This window comes from Callorhinus ursinus, unplaced genomic scaffold (genome assembly GCF_003265705.2).
Source record: "Callorhinus ursinus isolate GAN/ISIS: 27379988/994484 unplaced genomic scaffold, GSC_fseal_2.0 scaffold25, whole genome shotgun sequence".
Lineage (NCBI taxonomy): Eukaryota > Metazoa > Chordata > Mammalia > Carnivora > Otariidae > Callorhinus > Callorhinus ursinus.
In genome coordinates, this window is record NW_027397087.1 from 7,592,903 (window position 1) to 7,605,221 (window position 12,319).

At 54.4% G+C, this 12,319-nt stretch overlaps 1 protein-coding gene across 1 annotated transcript in view; it reads left to right on the forward strand.

Annotated features, from left to right (window-relative positions):
• Positions 1–12,319, forward strand: part of IVD (isovaleryl-CoA dehydrogenase) — a 192,643-nt gene that overhangs the window by 15,997 nt on the left and 164,327 nt on the right. The window lies entirely within an intron of this gene.

Here is a 12,319-nt window from a genome sequence, read left to right on the forward strand (position 1 = left end):
GTCGCTTAACCAACTGAGCCACCCAGGCGCCCACTCTAAATATATTCTGTGCCTTGCTTCTTTGGCTTATCATTGTATGGTTTTTAAAGATTCATTCGTGTTAATGAGTGGAGCTGTAATTTGGTCAAATTTTTTTTTCCTGTAGAGCATTCCATTGTGTGAAAATACTACAAGTTAATTATCCATTCTAATGTTGATGGCCATTTGGGTTGTTTCCAGTTTGGGGCTACTTCAAAACATTCTGTATGTGTCTTCTGGTTTCTGTGTGCAAGAGTCCCTCTAGGTAGTTCCCAGGAATGGAATTTCTCTGTTGTAGGGTATGCATGTGATCAACTTTACTAGGTAATTCCAAACTGTTTTCCAAAGTCGTTGTGTGCCTATATTTTTTAGATTGGTGCCACCAGAGGTAACCTGGGGCAGAGGTGGCATGCCAGCCCCAGGGCCAACCGACTCTATGAGCTTATTTTCAACAAGGGGAAGAAGTTGGCGAAAGAGGGTCCATCCTTGCTTCCCTTCCCCGGTGCCATAAACCACATGGTCAACAAACCTTTAAAGACAAGCTAAGAGCCGTGCATCAGCCAGGGCCTGGGAGACAGCACTGAGTTAGCACCAGACCAGCCTCAGAGACAGTTATGTTTCCACTTACTCTGCCAAGCCATCTGACACAGCTTTGCCCCGGAAGGCACAGGAGAGTGAGGGCCAGACAGGGAGTGGGAGTTTTCCTAAAGAGAGGACCAATATTCCGGGCGCAGGGATATGTGGGGCCCATCAGCACAGGTAGTATCTTCCCTCCTCAGGAGAGGGCAGCGGATCAATGGAGCAAGTACGGAGCAGAGGGAGGGAGGGAGGGAAGGAGGAAGACTAGGGCTATGCCTGGGACCGCAGAGATGGACACCGCCCCATCCAAACACACCTGTGCCCTCAAGCCCATCCGGGGCCAACCACACATGTGCACACACCACAGACACATGCACACGGCCACAGACATGCACCAAGAGACAGGCTGGTAGACAGGCTGCAGGAGCAGAGGCAAGGAGCGCCAGCCTGCGGCTGCCCTCGGGACATGAGCCCAGCCCTGGGGGCCCTCCGGCCTGGCCCGCCTGCAGAGTCCCCGAGGTGGCGCATCAGCCTGGGTTCCTGACAGGCAGGTTCTGTGAAGCAGAGTGTTTTCAGGACCACCTGGGGGCCCCACCCCACATGGCTGCTCCGTTTATGGGAATGGGGTAGTCGAGTCTCTTAGTCCACACTTGAGCCCCCTCTGCTGCTGCCAGGCTGGGCAGGGTTGGCGATGCAGTAGGTCCCTTTACTTGTGGAAGTAAAATTGTTTAATTAAATTTATCCTGGGGTGAAATAAGATTTGGAATAGGGGAAGGGGGAGCGCGTGGCTGGCTCAGTCCGTAGAGCGTGCGACTCTTGATCTCGGGGTTGTGAGTTTGAGCCCCACGTCAGGTGTAGAGACTACTTAAAATTAAAATCTTAAAGAAAAATAAATTAAATAGGGGAAGGAGGAATCTGAAAAGAGAACAGGCTGTATGGAGGTGAGACTCGCTGTCCTTCATCTTTGGCACGCAGCCTGCTCAGTCCCTCCTTGCTGTCCAGACTCCCACCACTGGCCCAGAGTGGAAGGGCATGGGGGAGATTGGGGCCACTGCAAGATTGCTAATTAAGGCCGAAGGTATGTGAATTTTGTGTAGCTGCAGTTGCCTGGGAGAGCAGGGATCTGCTCTCTAGGCTGAGACCACTTCCAACACCAGAGCTGGGGACGGTTCAGACTAAAGGATCCCTACCCAGCTAGTCAGACCCAGCAAGTGCCAGCCCCTCTCCCCACCTCTCACCCTGCTCCCACTTCCCAGGTACCCCTGGGCAGAGTATACCCTGTGGTCCTGCAAAGCTGAGAAGGAGGGGGTGGGAAATAGTTGGTCTTTGGGATCTCCATCTCCTGGGGTACACCGGCTCCCTGGAAGGCTGCCTGGCTCTGGAGTGAAAGAAGGTGAAGTCTCCCTGGAAAGCAAGTGGGGCCTTCCTTAGCCTTCTCCTTCTGTGCGGGCCTCCCAGGTGCTTGGAACCCTGCCACACACACCCCTGTGCCCCATTCCCAGACCCCTAGGAGCCTGTTGGGAGAGCTTCGGGTGCAGTATTTCTGCTCTCTCCACCTGATCACCCACACCTCCAATGGGCTGGAGCCTCTTGCCCTGGACTCCTGAGCCCTGGAGTGAGCCGTGGAGAGGGGGCAAGAGCCCCTGGAGTGTGGAGCCTGTTGTCAATAGGCAACAAGGCAATCTGTAAGTGAGGCTGTTAGCCCTCCCCGAGAAAAGGTCAGACAGGGAAACACTGGCTTCTCAGTGTTAGCTCTGGGCGTCTCCCTCACTAATGGGACCCTTCCTATCCCATATTCTGCTTTCCTTCAACTTCTATGTCCCCTCTGCTCCAAGGCTGGAAGCCCCAAGTGGCCACTCCTGTGGACTCAGCCATCTTCAGCTCCCCCACAAGGTCCTCTGATAAGCCCCTTCCCGCCACCTAACCCACCCCCAGCCTGCTTCTCTCTCCAGGAACAATCACCCAACTCATTTCCATGTGGCCTCCTGGAAACTTCATCTCTCTGGACCTTGGAGTCTGCGAGGGTTACCTGGGGTCCACCACCCAGCGGTCAGTCAATAGATGGACCTCCTGCCCCCCCCCAGTTGGTACACCCCAGGCTCAGCCTACTTGAGTGACCTGCCCCTTCACCCGCAATCCCCAGTTGAGTTAAGAATAACTGGCATTGGGGCGCCTGGGTGGCTCAGTCGGTTAGGTGACTGCCTTCGGCTCAGGTCATGATCCTGGAGTCCCGGGATTGAGTCCCGCATCGGGCTCCCTGCTTGGCGGGGAGTCTGCTTCTCCCTCTGACCCTCCCCCCTCTCATGTGCGCTCTCTCTCTCTCTCTCTCTCTCTCTCATTCTCAGTCTCTCAAAATAAATAAATCTTTAAAAAAAAAAGATTGCTTTAAAAAAAAAAGAATAACTGGCATTTACTGAGTGGCCACCATGTGCCAGGGGTGTAACAGTTATGGGGCCAAAGGAGCTTACAATTTAGTTGAGGAGGTAGACATAAACCAGATCATTTCCATCACTCCAATCAATTTTAATGTTTTCTATTCCTTAAGACCCAGTGCTGAGCACTGCTCACCCCAACTACCTGTCCCTGGCTTGGTGCTATATCCCCAGCATGAAGCCTGGCTAAGCAGAGGTGCCCATCCAATTAATACTTGCAGAATGAATGCCTGCCCTGGGGGCTGCAGGAGGGGATCACTCTTTTCCTGTCGCCCTCCACTGAGCTTATCTAAATGAAATCAGATTTAACTGAAACCTAAAGGGCAGACTTGCAGGAGGAGGGACAGAAGAGGGCAGGGGAAATTCCAAGGCTTTGCCTTGAACTAAATTCTCCCATCTTTTCAGTAGCATCTGAAAGAGCAGGGTTCTTGGGGCCACAGACTCTAGCTTCTTGGAGAAGCCACCTGGACTGCCAAAGCCAGGACTGTGACTTTTATGTCTTCTGTTTCAGAGTCTGCCCGGTTGGAACCATAACTATTATAATCCAGCCACTAAAGTAATCAAGTCAGTGAATTTTATAGTAAGAATATACACAAATAGCAAACCCCACGAGCGGTGGAGCCTCACAGGCCAAGGTAACATCATAACTGGTCCTGAAACCAGGCCACCTGGGCTGGGAGGAGTGTCTTGGGGCAACAGGCAGGGTCCGGCACACAGTGTGGCTACAGGAGGTAGTCTGCTAAGCTGATAGAAAAATCCAGCGCCATGGCCACCCGGCAAAGCAGTTGAACGGCAGAGCCGCTGCGGCACAAGGCAAAGGCTTCAGTCCTCCCCCAGTTATTTATACATTCACCTTTCAGTAATTGTTAATGAAAACCCACCATGTGCGGGTACCCGGCCAGGCTGTGAGGAAACAGTGGGACCCAAAGCAGATGTGGTCCTCCCCCTCACTGAGCCAGAGAGACAGGCCTCGCCCAGGAGCCACTGACTTGCTCAGCCAGGCTTGGAAGAGAGGGAGCATCTCTGGTTCAGGAGTGTGATTTGGGGGAGGAGGGGTTGGGATCAGGGAGCCTCCCCACTGCGGCAGCTTCCAGTCAGTCGTCCTGGGTTCCAGATTTGGATCTTTATCCTGACAGCCAGCAGGAGCCTCAGAAGGGCTTCCGTAGGAGAAGGATATGATGCCGTCTATTTTGGAAAGATCCTCTGGTTGCTGCGTGGAAAACAGACATGGTGGGGGGTGAGGGGGGTGCACGACCGGGCTGTGCTCCCTGGAGTGGGGAGGAGTGGGTGGTCGAAGTGCTGGTAAATGACAGTCAGGCTGTGGTGATGGATTAGCTATGGGTGGTGGCTGGCAGGGGAAAGGGAGGCACCAAGGAAGACTGGAATATTCCTGGCTTTGGAAACTGGGTGGGAGGTGGTACCTTCACCCAAAATCAAAACACTGCGAGAGCACTGGGTTTGCCTGTAGCTGGAAGTTGGTTGTCGTGTATCTGATGTTCCTGAAAGACCACGTTGCTATTTCAGTGTCAAAATGAGTGCAGAGGGCAGGGAAAGGGTACTTTTGATGAGGCTTTGCAGAAGGAATATTCTTTTTATGAAAAAATATGACAATACTCTCGCAACATTTTGCCCACAATCTAATAGTGAGATGAATGTTACTCACAGCAACGTCATGTGTAAAATCCAAATGAGTTGCTAACAGACGTTTGGAAAACATAATAGAGAATTGTTTGGGGAAGCTCATTTAGGAACGAGTGATAGCACAATTAGAAGTGACAAGGCTGGGATCTGAACCCTGGCTCCGCTACTCATTAACTGTGTGATTCTGGACAAGTTACTGGACTTCTCTGTGCCTCCGTTTTCTCATCAGTAAAATGGGAATAATAGCAGAACCTATTTCATAAGACTGGCTGAGGATTAAATGAGAGCATATAAAGAACTTAACACAGCACCTGGCTCACGAAGTCTCCCTAGGAATGTTACCTATTGCCACAGAACACGCTCCAACAGAGAGAAACAGATGAAAAGGGCAGTTGCTGACTTCCCCATATGCGTCTGAACACAGCAGAGTTGCCCATATAACTAAGTGTGAATTTCACAAATCCCCTTGTGAGATTTTATTAAATACAGTAATAGTCACGAATCAGGAACAGTATTTGTCAGATCTCGCGTCTGAGTCCTGGTGTCACCTGCCCAGCCATTTATCGTCCGACCCCAGTCCTGCTTGAGTCATAGACTCTTCGCCAGGTTCTTCAGTTTCAGAAGGTCCTCTGCTGGGTGGAGTGGAAGCTTCCCAAGGTCTGAAGCAATGTGATTAGCATCACCTTCTAGGTCCCCCAGGTGTCTGAATGGTGCTGAGCTTGAGTACTGCTCTGTGTAGTAGGTTGACACAGTACTTGTGGCCCAGACCGTAGTTCCGGGGACCTCTCTCCAGGGAGTGTCTCTGCTGGGGGAGGGGTCGGTCCTGGCTCTGGTGGGTTCACCGAGGTTGAGGGAAGATAGCCAAACAGCCACAGGTGACTCTCCCTCTGCTCTTGGTTTTGGAAGACTAGAGAGGTCGGTGGCTATGGCTGGGAGCCTGGAGATGGAGCCACCTCACCTCAGGGAGTGGGATTAAGGATGCCAGGGGAAATCTTTCCAAATGCAGAGGAGGATGGCTGGGGTCCCAGGGACAGCCCTGGTGTTTCGACGGTGTAGTGGATAAGCCCTGGGGAGAGAGGCTGGTCCCTCCCTTAGAGCCAAAAGGCAGGCACCCCGCCTGGCTGAAGCCAGGGTGGGACATGCCGCAGCTGGGTGGACAGAATACAGCCATGGGCACGACATAGTAGGGAGTCCACATGGGAGACAGGGTGCAAACGAGGGTTGCAGGGCTAGGTTCGAATATATTAACAGGGCAGACTGCAGGAATGGCCCGATGGAGGCATGATGCCGTAGGTTCATAACTGCTAATGCTTTGGGGGCAGTTGCTATGGGTCGGGCATCGTTGCAAGTACTTTGCATGCTTTAGGAAGCTGGAGAGCCAGGACTTCTACTCAGGAAGTCTGGTTAAAGAGTTTTTATTCTTAACCACTACACTCTGTGAAATGTAGAAAGAGTCAAGGTTTTAGACCTACAAAGTGTTAGACCTCTGTTTAACCTTTATGCTAACTGCTGCACTTAAAAAAGCAAAGGTTTGGAGTCCCTCCAAAAGAAGTTACTTAGACCCTCCATCCAGGTCTCAGTTTCCTCGTTCGTTTGTAAATTTGAGAATAATGTTTCCCCCAATAGGGTTGCTGAGGATTAAGGAAAGAAACAGGTGTTGAGCACCTACCCGTGCATTCTGTTGAAGACCCCTGGCTTTGGAGGCTCTCAGGACCCTGCGCGTTCCAGATATGAGTTTCCTCCTCATTCCAGGCGTCTGCAGGTCTGGGTTGAAGGAACCACAGTGGGTGCACCATCCCCACACACTTCTAGTCCACAGCCCATGGGGTTCCTCAAGGGAGGGGCCTCCCTTAAAATATTCCCATTTGATATGTGAGCAGACAAACGTCGTGACATCAGTGACCCCGAGGAAGCTGAGGTCCCAAGCAACAACCCACACCCAGAACATCTCATACATTGTGCTCCTTGGAATGGTCTTCCCTTCCCCATTAATGTATTCATTCAATTAACTACTTACTAATCACTAGTCAGTTCATCAAACATTATTAGGCACCTACTATTTGTAAGACATTATGCCATGCTCTCGGGAGTAGTCATTTAGAGAAGCCCAAAGACTCTGGACCATGTTGAACGTCCCTTTTCATCTCCAGCCTGGGTCTATGGCTTCTGCACCTGGGGCACTAATAAAGGTGCTATTAGAGACGGCCCGTGAGAATATAACAAGGCTCTCCGAGTAGGTCCAAGGGAGGTAGACACTCCAGAGGCCTGGACCATAACACCCATCTGTGTTTCTGTGGCCACAGCGCAAGGAGCACAAGACTGAAAACCTTCAGGGATCAGGCAGGTCTTACAAGTGCCTGAATAGAGCCAGGCAGAACCACGGCAAACAGAAGCATGTCTGTCCCATAAAGATGGCATTTGCTACTTGGCACCAGCCCTACTGTTGCAAGTGGAGATGTGGGCCAAAGGTAGTCAGATTTTCTGATTTTTCAAGAGAAACTGGAAATCTGAATTTTTATTTTAAATCTCAAGAAATTTCAGCATTGGCTCCTAATTTTAATCTTTTTGAAATCCCTGTGAGATAAGAACTTGTCAAACCGGGGTGCCCGGCTAGTTCAGTCGGAGGAGCATGAGACTCTTGATCTCGGGGTTATGAGTTTGAGCCCCACGTTGGGTGTAGAGATTACTTAAATAAATGAATAATTAAAAAAAAAAAAACTTGTCAAACAGAACTTGTCTGCCTGCTGAATTTTGTTCAAAGATTGCCAGTTTGGGATTCCTGAGTTGGTGTGTAGAAAGAGAGAGGTAGTAGAGGATTGTGTGTCTGAGGCTAGGTTCCGAGGGACCTAGAATGCCATCCTTCCTTGGGTCCAGGGCTGTGCTAGACACATAGGAAACCATAAAGAGGTAGATGACACCACAGGCGTGCCCATCAGCGGTCTATAGTCTCATCACAGAGACCCAAGCAAAGCAGCAGATGGTTAGGGAGAGAGTGTAGAACCCCCGTGAATTCAGTGTGGACCCCTGGGAATTTGGGGGAGCAAGATGGACCAGAGCTTCAGGAGACCTTTACAGAAAGTAAGGCTTGACAGTTGGAGGCAGAGTCTAGGTTGCTCCAGGAACAAATATGAATGGGTACAACCTATGCTAGAGACCCCAAAGAAAAGCCACAGAGTTTGCTTCCAAATATTGTAGGCAAAGGCTCGCTGGAAAGGGCAGGGCTGTAGTATGAGATTTCTCTGGCGCACCCACACTGTCCTACTCACGTGGCAATCCCAATTGTGGTCGTGGTCAAACGGAAACAGGTAAGCAAGCAGGGCAAGGTTCTCCAGGCTCATTGAAGGCAGGCTGGGGTTTAAGTCGGCCTGCCTGTGTGACGTGGGACAGACATTAACTGCTCTAAGTCTCGGTTTTCAAATCTGTGAAATGGTGACAGTAATCATGCCCACGTTTTGGGACTGAGGTGAAGGCAGGACCAGCTCCTGAAAGTCAAATGCTCACTCTGCCTGATGTTAGCCCCGAGGGCCCCACCGACGGACATTTGCCAGAGTCTCTATATGGTTTTTATCACCAATGTCCACTACCTGAGAATTCTAGTCCCAAATGAGGTGTAGAAAGAGCACCTGAAGAGGAACGTTGGTCCCCGTGTTTGCTGACTTCTTTCCTGTCGCTGCTCCAGGAAATAGCATTGATTCTGGGAGGGCAGAACTCTCTAGAAGGAGAGAGGAGATGGAGATATTGGGGCACCCCCTCCCTTCCCAGGGGGGAGGGAGAAGGTAGAGTCCCTGCACATCAGTGAGAGCGGTGCTGAGAGGATTCTTCTCCAAAGATGGACCCTTTACAGCCCAACCTGGACCTGAGAGGGAGGGTAGAGACCCATCCTTCGGGGATGCCCACCAGTCTGCTGGGTGGAAACCCAAGTGCAACATTCTCACCGCCATGAGCTGCTCCCCACAACCCACCTCCCCAGATCCCTGTCAGACACAGATCTGACCAGGACCTTCCTTACTTAAAATCCTCCAGTACACCCCCCCCCCCCACAGTGCCTTTGGAATGAAGCTCCGTGACAAGGCTTAGGAAACCTGCGTGGCCCCAGCCACTCTCAGTCTTATATCCAGCCTCGGCCCCTATTTCCCAGCTCTGGGCCTTTGCTAACGGCAGCACCCCGCCTGGGGCTTCCTCAACTTTACCCCTACCGACGGCAGGTCTGCGGGGGGCGGGAGGGGGGGAGGGAGGGGGTGGAGAATGTCCGCTCCTTCAAAAAGCCTCCGCACAACTTAGCCCTTTCTCCAACGTTCTCACACCTCACCCCAGCCCCACACCAGGGGCAGACCTTGGCACCCTTCCCTTTTCTTCCTCAGCAGCCATTACGAGTTGCTGTCTTCTGTCTACTTGTCCCTCTATCCCCAACACATTCCAGCCCCCGACTGGAAGCTTCTTGAGAGCAGGAACAGTCTTGTTCCTTGCGGTAACCCAAGGGGGCACTCAGCCACTCCGGAAGGGACGGATAGCAGGGCGGGGGCACGGGCCAGTGGGCGGCTGGATGGAAGAACTAGCCAGTGGATGGGGCTGCTTTTTCAGAACCCGCGGGGGTGGGGGGGGGGGGAGGGTGAGATTAGCATTTCACCCGCCGCAGGAGGCTCCTGCCGAAGCCAGCCCACCCGGCCCCGCTCCCGCCCGCGGAGCCAGTGCCCACCCAGCCAGGTGATCTCGAACCTTCTCCCTCTCACACCCCAACAACAAACAACCCTCGCGCTCTCCCTCCGGAGAAAGGAGGTGGAGCCTGACCTCAGCCGGAGGCTGCAGCAGCTGCCGGAGGGGGGGTGGGGTGGGGTGGGGGGAAGGCCTCCGAGCTCCAGCCCTTGGGGGGGAGCCTCTCCTTCAGGGAGTGGCAGCCGTGGGGGCCTTGGCGAGTTCCCAAGCGCCTGGGGAAACCCTCCCTTGGCAGCCTCGACCCTCCACGGGCGAAGGGAGGAGGGGCAAAAGGGGTGGCTTCAATGAGTGTCTGCTTCCGACTCTGTCCCTCTGTCGGTCTGAGTGCCCTCCGACCCTTCTGCCCCCCATTCACACCCACCCTTCCTCGAACCCTGAAGCCCCAAGGGCTGGGTGAGACTAGGTGCCGAGTAAGCAGGAGGGAGTGGACGCAGCTCTGCTGGGCTCCGGGGAGCCGAGGTGTGCCCATCCCCCACCCCCTTGGCTGGTGGGGGAGGGCTCAGGGGGTGAGAGGGACCCCAGGGACGAGCCCTAGGGCAGGGAAGAGCCTGAAATGGGATGTAGTCTACAGTTGTTGGGGCTGTTGTAGAGGCAACTTGGATAAGGGGCAGGGAGGGCACCCCAAGGGGAAGGCCAGGGGCCCCAAAGAGGGTAAGAGTCAGGAGTTGGGAGAGAGGAAAGGAGAATGCAGCTTTTTCCGGGCGAGGCAGCCTGCTAAGACTTCCCCTGCCAGCAATCTGGAGGCTTGCACTGGACAGATGGGGGTTTTTGGACACAGCACCATGGACATGTGTTCCCCAAAGTCTGAGCGCACATAGCCCCCCTTGTTCCATCTTACAAGAGACTGGGCCCACATAGGCTCGCACCTCACCTTGACCTTCCCACCCTCCCCCAGGCTGTGGCAGTGAGTGCCATTAGAGGAGAGAGGGGTCCTGTTCTCTGCTGGGCACTCAGCAGCTGGCTCCTTGGTGGCAGGAGGGGGCCTTGCCCCTCCAGTTCAGAGTCACAAGGAGAGCACTTCTGCCTCCCCATCTCTAGGGAAAGGGGCCCCAGCAGGTAAAGATCAAACAGTCGCGTGCACTTGGATTTGCTTGGGGGCAAATAATTTCAGGAGATCCCTTTAAGGAGCGAGTTCCGATCCCTTTAAGAGGGAGTGGGTCAGATAAAAGGACTATAAAAGTCCAGCTTTCTTTATCCCCCCACCCCCCACCCCGGGGGGGGTTCCTATGCTGGGGGGAGGGGGCAAGTGCTGCAGCCAAATTTAATTGGTGCCCTGGTGTCCCTCCCCCCAGGAGCTGTGCCCTCCAGTTAGTCCATTGGGGCTGAGGGGCCAGGTGGCTCAGTAAGTGTTCCCGGGACCTAAAGTTCAGGCACTTTAGGGGGCAGGGGAGCCGCCGCCCCACTCCCGGGAGAGAGGGGACCAGGGCGTGGAATGGAGGAAGGGGCAAGTGGGTACTGCCATCACTGCAAGGACTTCGCTGCCCTGCTGAGGTGCCCTGCCCAGTGCCAGGTAGCTGGAACCGAGGGCGGGCGGTCTGCAGGGACTGCGGCGGGCCGTGGGGGAGGTGCCGGGCGGCGGGACTGGAGATGACCGAGCAGCCAGTCTGTCCCGGCTGTCAGTCTGGTCGCGCACAGTGGGGGAGGGGTGTGCAGCGTGTTTTCTCTCAGCCCTGGATGTTTTCCTCTCTGCATCTCCCTCTCTCTGCTCTCCCGCTCTGAGGCAGTTAACCCTTCCTGATGGGTCTGGAGGCGTCTGGGGAGAGAGAGCCCCCTGCCTGGAGGTATGGAGAGGTAGTCCAGGAGACCTGATGGATCCATTCCTGTCCCCAGACCAAGCGGCAAGTCCTTTGCAATGGGGAACGTCTGGGCTGCTGGGTGTGCCAGGGTGAGGAGAGGCGATGGGGCCCAGGCGTTGGCACCACTGCCTGGGTGGGGTGGGGTGGGAGCAGCACTCACTCAGGAAAGGTCAGGGGAGCTGAAGGAAGGTTAGAAGAGGAAGAGGTGGAGGCCTTTCCCCCTGTGGAAGGGCCCTGGACTGGGAAGGCAGGAGGCCCAGGTGAAGAGGTCCTGGCAAGTGGGGTGAAGGAGGAGAGGAGAGGCCAAAAGGTCCCTTGGGGAACAGGCAGGGTGTGCAGCCCCTGGCCTCTTCTTTGCGGGTTTGCTGAGCAGCTTTAACAAAGGGGGCAGGGAACTGGGGTAGATCAGTGGGCTGGCACAGCAGGAACACCAAGTGCCTTTAGCCTGCCTGTGACCGTAGCCCACTCAGTCAGAGCCTCCTGGGGCAAAGGAGACAGCCACCCACATGGGGGAGGCTCAGAGTAGAACTCCTCCAGCCGCTGGGCAGGCTGGGCAGGCAGGGATGGGCTCTCATGACCACTCAGCCTCCCTCCCACCGGGACCCCAAATAAAGACGACTCTTCCTCCCACCCCCCCTTCCCAGAGCCAATGGGTCTTCACTCCTGGATACCAGGGGGGAAAGTCCAGTCCTCCAACCTCACCCTGCAACCACTTCCTAGGCCGAGCACGGGCTTCCTGCCACTTGGGTCTCCTTCCCTGTGATTAGGTACGTTTCTCTTCTGACCCTTTTGGCCTCCATCCCTGCCCATGAGTGGGCATGAAGCCAAGGTCAGCACAGGCTGGGCTGCTGACAGAAGCCCTGTCCCCTCTTCTGCTCTGGCTCTAGGCTGCCAGAATGGCACGCTCAGCTCCAGCGGCCACTGCTGCTGTTACCTTCTACCACCAGACTCAGATGAGGGGTGGGGGACATCAGCCCGTGAGGCAGACTGGGACAGGGAGCAGGGGCATTTTGGGAGGTGGGGGGTAGGGCTGGCCTGGTGGTGGCCGGGGGAACTGCTAGGAATCTTTGTCCTGGGAGGCTCAGGGAGGGGAGAAATCCTTTAGTGCCTTCCTTTTTTTTTTTTATAGTTTGGGGAATC